The following is a 17931-nucleotide window of genomic DNA, read 5'->3' on the forward strand; positions in this document are numbered from 1 at the left end:
GCTCGGCAGGACATCCAGGAGCCTGGGGTAGGAATCCTCTGGGTTTGCCTCATTTCCACCCACTGCAGCTGCCCAGCATCCACCTAGCCTAGCGTGAGTCTTCTCCTGGAGGCTTCCAGAGGTGTTTCCATGACTAAATAGGGAGAACGGCAAGGTACGACAAAGGAACCGGAGCAAAGCAAAGGACCAAATGTGGCTGGCATGCCTCCGACAAGCCTTCTAGAGTGTGAGTATCTGTCAAAGCAGAAATGAAGACTTGAGAAGGGGAGTTTCTTATGGTGTCTAACTGTCTCTTTCTCTGGGGCAGTGGGCTCCAGACACTTTTAGAACCACACGTACCAGGGCTTAGGCTCTCCAGACAAAGCTGTGCTCGGGCAGGGGCATAGGACAGGCAGGCAGCAGGGGCAGGAAGGGTTAGCAGCTCTTCCCTGGCTAACAGGTGGGGTTCTGCCTCCAACTGCCTCCCCAGAACAGAAGCCAGATGAGCTGCTCCGAAGTCACCTTGGGGAGTTAGGGAACGCATCTGCCACATACACTGTGCTGGAGAACTTTCAGCTGACTGCAAGCTTCCCAGGCTGCTCCCAGTGGAAAGTCTGACTACTGGGCTGGGAGGTTCCTTCTCTGCCAACACCCTGCTCTGAGCCTACAGACAGGCAGTGAACAGTGTGGTTGGCATCTCCCTGCAGCTCCGGCTGAGCCTTCGGGATCATATCTCAAGGGGCTATTAAGGGAAATCATCACCTCAGGAATGATCATCTCTTTTTTTTGCTATAGTCACAATTTAAGGAATTGTGTGAAACAGTCAAATGGGGGCAGACATTAGATTTCAAGAGGTCTCAACCACTCCAAAATATGGCCTGAGCCTGTGCCACCCAACCTCTTCGACCACATAGACTTCATTCCTTCATTCATTCACTTGTTCCAACTTTCGCCAGTATTTCCCAAGTACCTGAAGGCGGGAAGCACACAGTGACGAGGGGACAGAACCCCCCTGCTAGCCAGGGAAGAGCTGCTAGCCCTTCCTGCCCCTGCTGCCTGCCTGTTCTGTGCCCCTGCCTGACCATCATGGTCTCATATGGTCTTTCATTGACTGAAAAGTCCTCATTCACCACTTGACTGTAGTTAAGATGGCTGGCTCTTTCCACTCTGATTTCCCCTCCATCTCATCGCTCCTCATGCCCCTCATGTTGGAGTGCTCATAGACATTTTTAGGCTCTGGCTAGGGATGAGACAGCTTTATGTAGTTTATGGTCACTTCTATGTGTGGTTGCATTACTGCTAGTCTTCCAGCACAGGAATGGCTTCCAGGAATATTGTTCTGATTCAGTCAGCAGGGTCAGAAATGATATCCAAATAATAAACATTTCCCTAGCACCTGTTTTCAGAAATATGTCAGCAGTGGAGGAGAAACAAGTATGGATCTAGAAACTAGTCTATGGAAAACTCTCTCCCATATCATATGTATAGAGTTGTAAGCTTGTAAGGCTGTTCACATCCATGCCTATTTAAAATGGAAGTTCTCTCCTGCAGAGAATATACTCAATAGTGCAATATATACACTTATAACACAGACATATAAATATGTCTCTTTTGAGCAATTTCGGTAAATGTATTTTGCTAGAACTCCTGTGTAGTAAGGCAGAACTAGAGGAGTACTACAAATAGAAGCATGCTTTTGTGTGAAATGAGAAGTCTTATGCATCTCACTGTATCTGATTACGTCTTAGCTTGTCTGATATATTTTATCCCAGTAAAGTACGCAAGTTCTAGATGTACACACTAAGAAAGATTACATTTTTATAACTCGATATGAAATATTAACATCTACAAAGACAACATAAAACTCAATCTACTGTTACAACAAGACTGTCCATGACAAGCTGGAGAAGAGTTAAGTAGCAGCCACACCCCAAAGACCAGCTGTGAGAGCACAGAGGCACCTGATGGTGCCTCTGCCTGTTCTGCACTCTCCTTGAAAGCAACATGGAGCACAAGCTCATCCAGTGATTTCCAGCCCTCCCTCACAGCAAGTAAAGCCAGCAGATTTCTTGCAGAAAATCCCATGAGCAAAGATGAGTTCACTGTCAAAAAATATAATTTGAGAAGCACCACCATGAAAGGGAGACTTCCACCTGAGGAAACATAATAACCATAGCTACTACTTACTGAGCATTTATACGTCAGGCACTATTGCAAACATAAAGTGGAACTATTTTATGTTTGCAATAGACACATGAAGACCTTATAAGAGTCCTACCTTATAAGAGTTTAAGGTAGGACTATTTTTATTGTCATTTTACAAATGAAGAAACTAAAGTGTCAAGTGATTAAGTAACTTCGTCCAAAGTCACATAGCTTAACATGAGAAGCCACAGACTAACCTCAGCTGTCTGGCCCCAGATCTGAAGATTAAACAGAACAAATAGACAACCAGTAACGTGCTTTGAAGTAAGTATAACGAGAATAATTTCTTATTCTCAAATAATAAAGGATGGAAAAGAATCAATTGGGGATGTTAGAGATGAACAATGTGTTCATTTTGTATTACTGATCATGGGAATAAAAACCAAAAAATATATTCGTAGTTTAAACAAATAAAACCACCTGAGTGGATGAGCTATGTAGTGCAATGTATGCAGCCGAAGAGCTAATTAGTGAACTAAAAGATTGGAATCCTCCCTGAAAACAGCAGACTGGGATAAATAAGTAGAAAGTAGAAAAGAAAAGATAATAGACATGGAAGATAGTTCCAGAAGTGCCAATATCCACCCACTGACTGTTACCAAAAGAGAGACTGCTAGAGAAATGGATGTCCAATGAAACATGGTTGGTTTGCAACACAAGTTTATTTCCTCTCCCTCCCCAAATCCTAATAAAATGGCAGTAGAGGAAGAGCACAGGTAAAATCCTTCAAGGACAATAGGAACAAGAGAGGAGAAAACAGCAACCAAGAATTTCGACACGTATTTTGGAGATAATATACAAAGGAGTGGTAATTTGGCAGAATGGTGCATGTTCTGACTTGGGTGCCCCAGAGGGAGAAAATAAGAAGAATCCAAAAGATTCTCCGTACTCCACCCCCAGAGTCTCAGAAAGGATCCACACTTGAAGAGGTGAGGTACAGTGTGAGGCTGTAAATAGGAAAACAGGGGCATAAGTGGAAACCCTAGGCCACTTTCTCTACCCTCTTCAGCCAGGGGTCCCCTCCACCCAGGGGAGAAAGGAGAGTTATTTGTCATATAAATTGAACTGAAGAAACTGTAGAATGGGAGGTCTGAGCCACACAGATTTGAGAGGAGTAGGTAAGGTATCGGAGGAACCCGCCCCCAATATTTCAACATAGGTTCTTTCTATTTTCCATAAGTGTCAGCCAGCTGAGAAATAAAGAGTACAAAAATTGGAATTTTACAGCTGGGCCACTGGGGGTGACATTACATATTGGTAGGACCGTGATGCCCACCTGAGCTGCAAAACCAGCAGGTTTTTATTAAGGATTTCAAAAGGGGAGGGTGTGTAAGAACAGGGAGTAGGTCACAAAGATCACATGCGTCAAAGGGCAAAAAGGAGAACACAGATCGTGTGCTTCTAAGGAAACAGGATCAGGGCAAAATCAGAAACTCTTGATAAGGGTCTATATTCAGCAGTGCATGTATTGTCTTGATAAACATCTTAACAGAAAACGGGGTTTGAGAGCAGAGAACCAGTCTGACCAAAAATTTACCAGGCTGGGGTTTCCCAATCCTGGTAAGCCTGAGGGTACTGCAGGAGACCAGGGCATATCTCAGTCCTTATCTCAACTCCATAGGACAGACATTGCCAGAGCAGCCGTTTATAGACCTCCCCCCAGGAACGCAATTATTTTCCCAGACTATTAATATCAATATTCCTTGCTAGGAAAAGAATTTAGCGGTATCTTCCCTACTTGCACGTCTGTTTATAGGCTCTCTGCAAGAAGAAAAATATGGCTCTTTTTGCCCAACTGCAGGCAATCAGACCTTATGGTTGTCTTCCCTTGTTCCCTAAAATTGCTGTTATTCTGTTCTTTTTCAAGGTTTCATATTGTTCAAACATACGTTTTACAATCAATTTGTACTGTTAACACAATAGTGGTCCTGAGGTGATGTACATCCTCAGCTTACGAAGATAATAGGATTAAGAGATTAAAGTAAGACAGGCCTAAGAAATTATAAGAGTATTATTTGGGAACTGATGAATGTCCATGAAATCTTCACAATTTATGTTCCTCTGTCGCGGTTCCAGCCGGTCCCTCTGTTCAGGATCCCTGACTTCCCACAACAGTAAGGTCAAGTTTAAACATAAGGATTAAGCCACAATCTACATATTGAATGATGGGACCCCAGTCCCCAGAGAGTGAGCAACCTAATTTACAATCTACAGGCCAGGGTCCGGAGGATTCATTTGTGGAGAAAAGGAACATCCCAGATGAAGGGCCTCCAGTGGCTGTGTGCTGGTCCCTCAATGAAGAGCTGACCTGATGCTCAGACACTCTGTGGCGAGCTCCATCAGTCAACAAGCCCTACTCCCCTGCAGAGATTGCAGTCAGTGTTTTGTGCTTCACCCCCAAATGTGAATACACAGCTAGGGGTAACCACCTGGGAGGAAGGCCTCCCTTCCTGGCTTGCCAGGGACTGAGGGGTTTCACAGGACATGGGACAGTCAGTACTACTATGGTTTGAGTTTGTTCCCACCAAAACTCCTGTTGAACTTTGATCCCCAATGTGGCAGTGTCGGGAGGTGTGCCTGGTGGGAGGTGTTTGGTCATGGGGGCAGATCCCTCATGAATGACTTGTTGAACTCCAGCTCTCTCATGAGACTGGATTTCGTTCTCGTGGGAATGTTTCTGCAGGAGTGGGTTGTTGTAAAGCCAGGATGCCCCTCGGGTTTTGTCTCTTCCCACATGTCCACTCACCATTGAACTTTTCCACCATGTTATAACATAGCACAAAAAGCCCCCACCAGAATCTGAGCAGATGTTGACACCATACTTTTTGAACTTCCCAGCCTGCAGAACTGTGAGCCAAATAAACCTCTTTTCTTTATAAATTCCCCAGTCTCAGGTATTCTTCTATAGCAACACTTAATGGATTAAGACAATGGATTAAGAGAATTCTCTGCCAAACCAGAACAAGTTAGTCGTCCTATTCTAGCATGTGCAAGCAATGTCCATTTGCATGGCTTTGCTTAATAATTTGCAAGCCTGACCTATATGCACAGCTCACAGGCTGGGAACACAGTCATCTGCTATAATTTATATGATCTTGTGACAACACGTACCAAAAATCATATTAAATGGTTTGTGACTTTTGTTGATCTTCTTCCAGCCTTTGACACAATATATAAGCAAAAATATGAACTATCCTGCTTGTAATTTCCAGTTGGGTAAAACAAAAATGTGTACTGGATTCTTTTATTTTTAACTTGAAACCACATGGAGATAGCCCATTAGTTTGCTTTCCTACTGACCCACACAACTGTTAGGCACAGTGCAGGCCACTGACCAGCATCAGCTCCAAAGGATCAGTGTCTGCGCTGTGCAGGTTGTTGCATATGGTAGGGCCCTGCCACCCTGCTCTGGAATGGAGCACAGAAGGCCAAGCATTCTCTCAGATGCAAATAACCTGATGTGGGTATCATGGACTAGGAGTAGTTTTAGTAGACAATGAATACTGCTATCTAAGGACCTCCAGAAACAAGGGCTACCAAATCTGGATCTGAAATAATCATTTTAATGGAAATCCTCCAACTTTAGGGAGATTAATAGGAAATAACAATAAACAATAAATCATCTTATTTAGTTACTTTGGGTGTACAATTCACAACCAGTTTTAACAGAGCTTATTGCTCAAAATTAGATGTGCTGCAGGTATGTGTGTGTGTGTACATGCATATGTATATGTGTAGCCAAACAGGATATATGGTTATGTGCCTGCTTTACATTTTTCCCAGGCTAATTTTTATTGCCATTGCATTTTATGATGTGGAATTGTGGGGAATCAGTTACCCACTCATTGCCTTGTTAGGAAACTCTCACATTTCCTCCTGAAGAGAATCTTGGCTCTGCCTGCAGGGACTCCCTTGATGCACTGTGGAGGGGATGTGGGTTGTCCTCTTCAGAAACATTTTCTTTCTTTCCTTCTTTCTTTCTTTCCTTCTTTCCTTTCTTTCTTTCTTTCTTTCATTTTTTCTTTTGTTTCCATGTGTGAGTCAAATATTTATTTCTTCATTTCTTGCCTTTGAAGTACTCTTCGATGACATCCTCAGCCTGAGACTCCTTCCATAGTCCTTAACTACTACACAACTGCAACCAACCACTTTACAGGGTTTCCCCTCTCTGTCGGTTGTACAGGGGCCTTCCCATTCCCCTAGTTTCTTGTTGTCGTCACCCTCGATTAGGTTGATTTGGTGTTCAGCACAAAGGGCCTCCACTAACTTGACATACATAGGCTTATCACAGTTGGATACAAGCACACCAATGTGGGCTTGGCGCTTGTCTAAGGCTTTGGCACTTTGCGAATTCCACATGCTAGGCCATCATGGACGAGGGCGGTCTTCAGCACCTCTTGTAAAGCAGTATTAACGTCCATGACACCTCCAGCAGCAATGTCTTCCTGGGCCATGATGGTGGGTTATAGGTGAAGCCCAATCTCAAGCCTCCGCCTTCACACGATTTGGCAGCGGCAGGGAAAGAGAGGAATGTTCTGTCTGGTGCATGAGTTTTCATAACAAGATCTATTCCAAGCCCCAGCTCAGTTTGTTATTAAGGTATATGGCTCATCTCTTAACTGGCAATGGAAAGTTCCAGCATTTCAAGTAGAATCTCAACCTCAGAGCCACACTATACTTTTCAAAAGCTTGGCTAAGAGAAATGCTACTTGTGGATAAGTGCCTGCAGAGTACATGTATTCGATCCTCTAGACAAATATTCTTAAATCTATTCCCAATTTAGCCAGAGTCATGGACTTGTGAGCTTGACTGCTTCCCACTGACTCCTTGAAGAATGACTTTTAATGCTTTATGCTTTGGTTGAGGGGCATGATACACATTATGCAAAGTACGGTTTTGCACACTGATTCCTATATGTTGCAGGGATATCGTCGAGGATGTGGCTTCTCTATGAAGCCTTTCTATGAAGACCTAGAGGAGAATATGCTCTTTGGTCCTCAGTATGTGGAATAGTTGTGCTTTTTTCTTAGCAACCTGCAAATATTCTGGATCTCATAATGTGTCGTATATCCCTCTCCCCATCAGCAGCTAGGGTCTTAGAGCCAAAGGAGTGAACAACCATGAGCCCACACAAGGGGACTAATCACTCGGGTTGGCACACTTGGTGAGATGGAATCAGAGCCTGGGGTATAGGCAGAACGCTGTAGTCACTCAATCTGCCATGGGCAGATCCAGATGTTGAGTGTCAGGGAACCCCCTCCCTAGGGGAGGGTTGGTGATGAACACGGATCCTCCAAACCAACCTAATGCAGGTGCCTGTAGGCCATTACTGCCCCTGAGGGTTAGGGTTGGGGTTAGGGTTAGGTACGTTAGGGTGATGACATGGCACACCTGGTCCTATACCTATACCCTTCTCCTCACCAGCTCTGTATCCTTTATTAACACACATGAATGGCATTGTTTGGAGCAGCAGCAACTGCATGTGAGACAAATGCCATGTGCTTTCCATTGTTTCACCCATCACAGTTCCCAGGGGAAGGTACATTCACACCCCAAAGTTTGCTTCTATTATGTGAGCCAGGGAAGCAGTATACTAGACATTAGCAGTGTGGGCTCTGGAGTCAGGGGGCCAGTTTCAAATTCTGCCTCCACCTCTCACTAATTGAGAGGCCTTGGATGAGACATTTAGTCTGTTTATCTATAAAACAGGAACAAAACACTGCTTACAAACACAACTGTGACAGGAAACACATTACATAACCACTGTGAACCATTTAGCACAGGGCTTGACCCAGTAATAAATGCTACGAAGAAACATATTGTGGTAGTGAAGACTTTAGTGTTTGGAATTGGATACACCTGGGTTCAAATTCCAGCTCTTCCAGGGTCAACTGTGAAAACTTGGGCAAGTTTCCAACTTCATTAATCCTCACCTTTTTCCAACTGCGAAATGGGGCAACTAGTGCATACAAAACTCATGGCCCACTGCTTGAGATGAAGTGTGTGCTCCATAAGTGATAGCTTCAGCTACTTGTTATTTTACTGCTATACCAGAGAGAATGCAGCTCAAGCTAAACAGGCAAGATGGAACATCTAAGGCAATTCTGCAGAGCTGCCTACCCTATGCGGCAACTGACCTCCATCTCCAACACATGGTAGCAACAGTCACTTAGATGGATTGTGTTCTATGTACTAGGCAATGAGCTGAGAGTTTTATATTTTTGTTTTACCTGGGACTAGGTATGGCGGATCTTAATATGTTGGGGGCCACAAGTACTATATCAGCCTGGTTCCAATCAAGAGATAGAAACCACAAGTGATTTACGCAATGGAAGTTTAATATAAAGAATTATTCAGCTATGATAAATGAGCAACTATATGATGTAAAGAGAACCTTATAGGGCTACTCTCCCTACAAGTGGGGAAGAGTATCCAAGAAGGACAATCTTGGAATGGGGCCCCCTCCCCAGGCTGGAGATCAGATATTGTTGGAGAATGTATCATTGCATCCCCCTACATGGCAGAGAGATTTGCTGGGTTGCGTGGTCTAGAGCTGGTTGCAATTATTGGACAAGCAAGAGACAAACCTCCACAGCCCATGTCCATACTGCTGGGTTGAGTGTATGAGCATGTAGAATGATTGGGTCTCCAGTATGGACAGAAGGCATGGATTGCATGGTGCCTGTGTTGGGAGGATACTAAGTGGGTGATCACCATACCAGGCCAAGACTAGTTGCCTGGGACCTTCTGGGCACATGGCTGGAGCAGAGCACCACTGGATCTCCTCACAGCAGCCAGACCCAGGAAGAGAAGCTCCTTTCACCTGCACTGTTCTCTCAGCACCCTCCACTGAGAAAGCATCACGTTAAGCTCACCGTAGAGGAGAAATGCTCATGGAAATCCTGTCTATTGTCACAGAGCAGGTATTAGTGGGTAAATATGGAGTTGAGAAGTCATAAGTTGTAACTGGCATAGATATTATGGGGCATTTGAAGAACGCTGTGAACACATATGCATGGGTCCATATATTCATGCGTGTGCACATATGTGTAATTATTCACACAATTCATGGTGGATACTACTTCTAGGGTGTTCACAGACCCCAGGTAGAGAGTGCCTGGAGGGAAAATTATCCAAGGCAGGCCCATTCATAGTTCCAGGGCAGCCACAAGAAAGCCTTCCTTAAGCAGCAGAAGTCTCCGGGGCAGGTGGGGCTAGGCAGCATGAAAGAATTGGCCGCAAGAGTTCCCAACCCTGTCCCAATTATACAGGGTGACTTTTCTTTCTCTTCCTTCTCCATTCCCTTCCATATTGCTCATGTACCCAAAGGGAAACTTGAAGACTCTCTAGCAGGGCAAGGCCATTTTCTTTCGGCATTTTTCTCTCCCCAAAATCCAGCCGATTATCAGCTTAGACACACAGTCGGCTATGTGCTATGAACAACAGGCATCCTGGATTATTTTACAAACTCATGGATAGTCATTTTGAAACTGCCATCACCTTTGCAAAATTAGGACTGAGACAGTGAAAGAAAGCTAACTTAACCAACTCCATCTTGCTTCTAACCTCCAAGCTGTCTTTGTTCATTGCTGGGCATAGGCTGAACTAACTTTGGGAGAAACTTAGTTTGTAGTTATAGTTTAAACAAAGATAGTAACAGCCCTTTCCCAAAGCAGACCTCCTTCTTGTCTGGGGACTAGACTAACATTAGGCGCAGGATTAGAAATTATGGTTTAGGAGTCACGCAGCTGGAGGCTGCAAGATTCTGACCCTCCCTCAACTGCTCCTGAGATCAGTGTTTGAGACATTTTGCAGACCCTGCACTTGATGGATCAGCTGGTACCATCCAGATGGAGAAACTGGCTCGTCTGATCTTGCGGCCCCCATCCAGGAGCTGACTCAGTGCAAGAAGACAGCTTCGACTCCCTATGATTTCATCCCCGACCAATCAACACCCCTGGCTCATTAGCTTCCCTCCACCAAGTTATGCTTAAAAATTCGGCTCCCTGAATTCTCGAGGAGACTGATTTGAGTGATAATAAGACTCTAGTCTCCCCCACAGCCGGCTCTGCGTGAATTACTCTTTTTCTACTGCAATTCCCTGTCTTGATCAATCGGCTCTGTCGAGGCAGCGGGCAAGGTAAACCCCTTGGGCGGTTACAATCTTCCTCCTTCAGCGAAACTCCAAGTTCCTCGTTGATAGTGGCAAACACCAGTTGCCGTATTTTCTACTGTTCCTGGCACAGAAAGTCCCTGTTCATGGTCCTGCTGGACGTAAGGGCCCAGGTGCTAAAAAGTTACCTCCCACCTCATCCCAACCTCATCAGTGGGGCTGGATACTGGCAGTGGGCAGAGGAATAAAATTTATATTTATTTATTTATTTGTTTGTTTGTTTGTTTGTTTTTGAGACGGAGTTTTGCTCTTGTCGCCCAGGCTGACATACGATGGCACTATCTCAGCTCACTGCAACTTCCGCCTCCTGGGTTCAAGCGATTCTCCTGCCTCAGCCTCCTGAGTAGCTGGGATTACGGGCGCCTGCCACCACACCCAGCTAATTTTTATATTTTTAGTACAGATGAAGTTTCATCATGTAGATCAGGCTGGTCTCGAACTCCTGACCTCAGGTGATCCACCTGCCTTGGCCTCCAAAAGTGCTGGGATTACAGGCATGAGCCACCATGCCTGGTCCTTTTTTTTAAAATATGTCATACATTTATTTTATTTTTATTTTATTTTATTTTATTTTGAGACAGAGTCTCACTCTGTTGCCCAGGCTGGAGTGAAGTGGAGTGATCTTGGCTCACTGAAACCTCCGCCTCCCAGAGTCAAGCAATTCTCCTGCCTCAGGCTCCCGAGTAGCTAGGATCACAGGCCACGCCCTGCTAATTTTTGTATTTTTAGTAGAGATGGGGTTTCACCATGTTGGCCAGGCTGGTCTCAAACTCCCAACCTCAGGTGACCCACCTGCCTCAGCCTCCCAAAGTGCTGGGATTACAGGCTTGAGTCACTGCACCTGGGGAAATGTATTTCATTAGATGTTCAAAAAATGTACGACGCATGAGTGGGACTTTCTGCCTCCATCCCACATCTGCCAGATGTGGAGAGAGCCCAGCAGCTGGGGGTATTCTGGGTAAGACTCCCTCTCCCTCGGCCACATTGTCATTGTCACAGTGAAGAAGACCCCTGGAACTCCAACTGTTCCTGGCAATCCTTCCTTCTTCCCCCACCACAGACAACCCCCACTATCATTATTTTCCCTGAAAGCATCAGGACCCATCTCCTTAGGGCCTTTATCTCCATATACATCGGTCACTCCGAGAAGCTCAGGCCCCTGAGTCATCCCTTCCCTTATCTCCTAGGCCTGAGTCCACATATAGCTCTATGTGACGCTCTCCACCACTCCCCAGCCTTCATTTTTCCCCTGAGCACATACATCACCTGACATATCACACATTTGACTGGCTTGTTAGTCTCCCCCAATTGAGGGTGCGGTGTTCTGTCTCTCTTGTTTGACCACTATCCCCCCAGGATCTACAAGGTGTCTGGCATGTAGCAGGGACTTAATAAACGTGTGTTGAGGAATGAATGAACAAACAAAAGCATCTTTAGTGTCCTCCATTCTCTGGACCTCAGGCTCCACTGCAGCCTAGTTAGTCTTGATCTTCAGGTCTAAACAAGGCCCAAACCACAGGTCTTCGTCCATACTGGCTTATCCCACCTATCTAGCAGTTTCCCAGGCTGGGCTTTGGAGACAGGTGGGCTTGAATTTGAATCCTGGCACTGCCATTATGAGGCTTTTAAGACCTCTGTGCCCCATTTTCCTTATGTGTAAAACCAGAAGGATGCCTAACTCCTGAGAATGTGGTAAGTGAATTAAATGGAAAGTATGTGTAAAGAGCTCAGTACAACCCCTGGCACACAGTAAATGCACAATAAATTGTGGCCACCAGGGAGGCAATAGGGCAGAGTGAGGAGGAGCAATAGGCTTCCTCTGGTGCCATCTCCTACAAGTTGGTAGAAGCACTGTGCACAGTGGATTCTGGTCAGGCCCTGAGCTCAAGGGGAAAGAATCCCATGATTGATTACTGATGTCTGTCATGGGCATGGGGGCCAGGCGACAGGGGAAGGTGAAAGAGAGTAGCAGCCCCAAGCCATACATTTGCCATCCTGATCTAGAATTTCCACCATTGCTCCTTTTCTTGTGCATATCTTGACTGTTTTTAAGGGTGAGAGCTACCCTGTTTTCAACAGTTCTTTTCTGACTCCGTAATTTCTCACCCACCCCAGCCCTGAAAATGGTGTAGTCTGCTCCTCTGAGCCCCAACACTCTTTTCTCTGCTGTTCCCTTATTACTCGCCATGTAGCAGTTTGGTTTTTAAAAAACTTTCTGACCTCCTTTCCACACATATAGTTGGAACATGCCTTCAGGGTAGATTTCACCTTAGAAAACTAACACAGGAAAGCGCACAGGGTTGCAAGTCAGAAAATCTGAACTTGTTGTGAATTTGAGCTCATCACCTTGCCTGTTTCCCCAGGCAAGGTGTTTCCCCAGCTAAAAAGCAGAGCCCTAAGATGCATTTGCAGCCCATGGTATCCCAGGGCTGTGGTGGGAATCAGCATTTCACTGGGCTCTATGGAGAGGAAAAGCTTTCATGTTCGGCCAAGCACGGTCGCTCACGCCTGTAATCCCAGCACTTTGGGAGGCCAAGGTGGGCAGATCACCTGAGGTCGGGAGCTCAAGACCAGCCTGGCCAACATGGTGAAACCTCATCTCTACTAAAAATACAAAAAATTAGCCAGGCATGGTGGCTGGCGCTTGTAATCTCAGCTACGCAGGGAGCTGAGGCAGAAGAATCTCTTGAACTCATGAGGCAGAGGTTGCAGTGAGCTGAGATTGCGCCACTCTACTCCAGCCTAGGTGACAGATTGAGACTCCATCTCAAAAAAAAAAAAAAAGTGTTCATATTCCCACTGGGTGTCCATGTATCCCCTCCTGCCACCGGGTCTTAAACCCGAGCTTCTGCAGATGCTCAAGATGCTTTTTCAGCAAGGTGGGTGGTAGGATGAGGCTTCCAATGGGAGCAGCGGGCATTTGGCAGGCACTGACAACAAGCAGAGTTTGGAGAATGGAAAAGAAAAACCAACTTTTCTCGCCTTAAACTGGCAATTGCAAAGTTGAGAGCTGGGAAAGCTAAATGCTGCCATCTGCCAGTCATTTTATATGCTAGCAGCATCGAAGTAGCCATAGTTTTATAAAGCTCTTGTTTAAACTCAGTAAAGACCCAGAGGGAGGGGGTGGCATTTACTGAGCACCTCCTGTTTATAAGTAACTGTCTTCAAGTGTGCTATGGCTACAGACATAAATTAGCCCTGGATGTTGCTGATAAAGAGAGCACAGATTCCAGAGAGCCAAGGCTGGCTCTCAGTGACTGTATGCCTTAAGCTCATCCTTCAACCTCTCTGAACTTCAGTTTTCTCAACAGATAGATGGACCAGGGTGATCTCTGAGGATCCAGAGGAAGGGCCTTAGAAGATGAAGAGGATGTTGACAGATGGGTAGTGAGAAGGAAAAGAGGAGGGCATCCTATGCAAACAAAGAGGAGGGTGTCAAGGGAAGCCCTGAGACGTATCTCCTTACCTCATCCCCTTGTTTGTGAAGCCGAGGGGTGAGTTCCTGATCTTTAAGCGCTTGTCCACCTCTGACTTCTGGTCAAGGGAAGGCATAGAGGAGTTGGAAAGACTTCTTGAAGGAAGAGTGAAACAAACACCTGTGTTATAGGATCTACCAAATTTAGGAAATAGAACCATGTAATTACTTTCAAAATATTCTATAATTTACCTACACATTATTGTATATTTTATTTACAACATTCTACTGTTGATGGACATTTAAATTATTTCCCATTGTCTCCAGGTTTGTTTGTTTTTCTGGCTTGGACATCTATGTGCATGCATTTCTTCTTCTTCTTTTTCTTGTTTTTGTTTTTGTTTTTGAGACAGGGTCTTACTGTGTCACCCAGGCAGGGGTGCAGTGGCACAGTCACAGCTCCTTGCAGCCTAGGACTTCTAGGTTCAATTGCTCCTCCCCACTCAGCCTCTTGAGTAGCTGAGACTACAGGCACGCACCACTATGTCTGACTAATTTTTGTATCTTTTTGTAGAGGTGAGATTTTGCCATGTTGCCCAGGCTGGTTTTGAACTCCTGGGATCAAGCAATCCTCCCGCCTCAGACTCCTAAAGTTCTGAGATTACAGCCATGAGCCACTATAACCAGCCATGCATGCATTTCTGTCAATTACATACCCAGGGATGAAACTCTTGGATTGTAGAGGGTGTACATTTCCAACTTTATAGATCATCACAATTTGTCATCCAAAGATGTTGCACTAATTTAAACTCATGTCAAAAGTATGTGAGTTCCTATTGTCTAGTTAGGCATGAGCAGGGCAGGAGAGGGCTCGACCCCCACCCTCCCACCAGTAATGTCACCAGCCATCAGGTGATTGTTAAACTGTTTCTAATAATGGGTCACAGCCTGCACCAGGGAAAGGCAGTCTCCTAATAGAAAAAACTTGAAACTGGTGATCAGCAGCTTCCCGATAAGATCTCAGGAGTTGGGAGAGTGGGCTCAAGCATGCACACTAAGAGGCAAAACGGTGGAGTTTAACTTCTGGGGACATTCACCTGGTAGGGGAAGAATGCCTCAAGGGAGCATGCGCACAACTCCAGTAAACACACTGCATGCTCACCGCCCAACTGCTAGCAGACCACTGCACATGTGGACAGTCACCCCCAGGGAAGAATCAGAGGAGAAGGGATGTAAAACCCTGGAACTGTGTCAACAGATATAGATAAACAGATAAAACCCCACGGCAAAGGTCAAACAGTGCACTTGATCTCTCAAGTCGCCCCTGGCCCTCTTCCAAGTGTACTTCCTCTTGTTCCCGCTCTGAAGTTTGTTGCTGTTGTTGTTGTTTTGAGAGAAAGTCTTGCTCTGTCACCCAGGCTGGAGTGCAGCGGCGCGATCTCAGCTCACTGAAAACTCTGCCTCCCATGTTCAAGTGATTCTCCTGCCTCAGCCTCAAGAGTAGCTGGTATTACAGGCACCCGTCACCACACCCAGCTAAGTTTTTAAAATTTATTTTTATTTTTATTTTTTATTTTTAGTTGAGACACGGTTTCACCATGTTGGCCAGACTGGTCTCAAACTCCCGACCTCATGTGATCTGCTCTCCTCAGCCTCCCAAAGTGCTAGGATTGTAAGTATATGCCAACGAGCCTGGCCTAGGTTTTTAAAAAACTTTCACTTCTGCTCTAAAACTTGCCACGGTCTCTCATTCTGCCTTATTATGCCCTTGGCCAAATTATTTCTGCTGAGGAGGCGAGAATTGAGGTTGCTGCAGCCCCCCTGTGGATTCACCACTAGTAACACTATGATTCACTGGAAAGGCTTGAAATTGCCAGATTTTTAAAGGTTTGCTAATACATTGGGGTAAAATGTGTCTTACTGAGTTTTCACTTATTTTTAATAGAAGAAAAGGCATACAGATGTATTAATGTCTGGGGCAGGGGAGAGTCAGTGATTTCCCAACCTCCCAATGGGCTACAGAAGCTGACATACCCTTTTTCACAGGGTAAGGAGGAGATAGGGAATGTAGACAATTCCTTTGAGGGGCAGCAAGTGATGGTTAGGGACAATGATCAACCCGGGAGACAGAAATTAACTTGTAAATGATTCTCTTTGGAACTGGAGCCTGAGAGGCAGGCACTGTGTTATGGAAAAGACCATCCATCCATGTGTGGTTGCATTCTTCACTCTTCTTTTGATTTCTCAGCTTCTAAGATGTCCCAGTGTCTTCCCTGTGGATCTCCCAGTACCTGCAGGTCACAGAGTAACACAGGCTGTGGCAGAGTCATCTGGGCCTCCCAGAGCAGGGAAGACCAAGCACTGGACACCCAATTTTTCTACAATTAAAAATACACATGGCCGGGTGTGGTGGCTCATGCCCGTAATCCCAACACTTTGGGAGGTCAAGATGGGCGGATCACCTGAGGTCAGGAGTTCGAGACCAGCCTTCCAACATAGTGAAACCCTGCTCTATTAAAAACACAAAAATTAGCTGGGTGTGGTAGCGCACGCCTGTAATCTCAGCTACTTGGGAGGCTGAGGCAAGAGAGTTGCTTGAACCCAGGAAGCGGAGGTTGCAGTGAGTCAAGATTATGCCACTGCACTCTCCAGCCTGGGCCACAGAGCAAGATTCCATCTCAAAAAAATAAATAAATAAATAAAATAAAGAAAAAAATACACGTCTTCATACATTTATTGATATTTTGAGTTTTTTTCTGTGAAAATATGTTCATTTGTCTCTTTTTCTATTGTTGTCTTTTTTCTTATTAACATGTAAGATTTAAAATATATATTCTTTGCCAGATGCAGTGGCTCATACCTGTAATCCCAGCACTTTGGGAGGCTGAGGCAAGAGGATTATTTGAACCCAAGAGTCCGAGACTAGCCTGGGCGACATAGTGGGACCCACGTCTCTACAAAAATATAAAAATTAGCTGCACATAGTGTCATGAGCCTGTAGTCCCAGCTACTTTGGGAGGCTGAGGTTGGAGGATCACTTGAGCCTAGGAGGTGAAAATCGCAGTGAGCTATGATTGCATGACTGCAGTCCAGCATGAGTGACAGAGGCAGACATCCTCTCTAAATAAGTAAATTAAATGTGTATTGTAGAAACAACTCCCTTATCAATTATGTGTTTTGTAAATCTTACATCCCATTCTGTAGCTTGCCCTTTTACTTTCTTGTAGTGCTTTTCTTATAGAAGTTTTTAATTGTAATATAACTGTGGTAGGCAGAATTCTTATGACCTCACCCTTTTAAGATGCCCCCCTGAAGAGTGGACAGAACCTGTGAATATAGCAGGATGTCATTTCTGTGATCATGCTGCATATATGGCAAAAGAAATTTTGCAGGTGTAACTAGGATTACTAATTGGTTGCATATGAGTTAATCAAGAGGGAGATTATCTAGGTGGGCCCAAACTCATCACATGATCCCTTCAATCTGGGGCCTAGGGACCAGAGACAGAAAACTTCAGAGAGTTTCAAATTGCGGGAAAACTTGGCAAGCAAATCTGGTTGGCAGTTTTTGTTGTTGTTGTTGTTGTTGTTTGTTTGTTCATTTGTTTTTGAGACAGGATCTCACTCTGTGGCCCAGGCTGGAGTGCACTGGTGCAATCTCCACTCACTGCAACCTCTGCCTCCTAGGTTCAAGTGATTCTCATGCCTCAGCCTACTGAGTAGCCGGGACTATAGGCACATACCACCACTCCCAGCTAATTTTTATTTTATTTTTTTGGTAGAGACAGGGTTTCGCCATGTTGGCTAGGCTGGTCTCGAACTCCTGACCTCAAGTGATCCGCATGCCTTGGCCTCCCAAAGTGCTGGGATTACAGACTGTGAGTGAGTCACTGTGCCTGGCCAAGGCTGACTTTGAAGATGGAGGAGGCTACGTGCAGATGCCCTCCAGGAACTAAGAGCAGGTCCTGCCTGATAGCCGACAAGGACCCAGACAAGGACCCAGAGACCTCCATCCTACAACTTTAGGGAGATGAACCTGCCACGAGCATGTGAGCATGAAAGAGGACTCAGGGTTCCAGGTGAGAACACAACTCTGCTGGCACCTTGATTGAAGTTGGCAAGACCCCAAGCGGAAAGCCCAGCCACACCACGCCGGGGCC

At 45.4% G+C, this 17931-nt stretch overlaps 1 pseudogene; it reads right to left on the minus strand.

Annotated features, from left to right (window-relative positions):
- Positions 1-6138: 6138 nt before the first annotated feature.
- On the minus strand, positions 6139-6638 carry LOC119627853 (small ribosomal subunit protein eS12-like; annotated as a pseudogene).
- Between the last annotated feature and the right edge of the window lie 11293 nt (positions 6639-17931).

Source organism: Chlorocebus sabaeus, chromosome 9 (assembly GCF_047675955.1).
Source record: "Chlorocebus sabaeus isolate Y175 chromosome 9, mChlSab1.0.hap1, whole genome shotgun sequence".
Taxonomy (NCBI): Eukaryota; Metazoa; Chordata; class Mammalia; order Primates; family Cercopithecidae; genus Chlorocebus; species Chlorocebus sabaeus.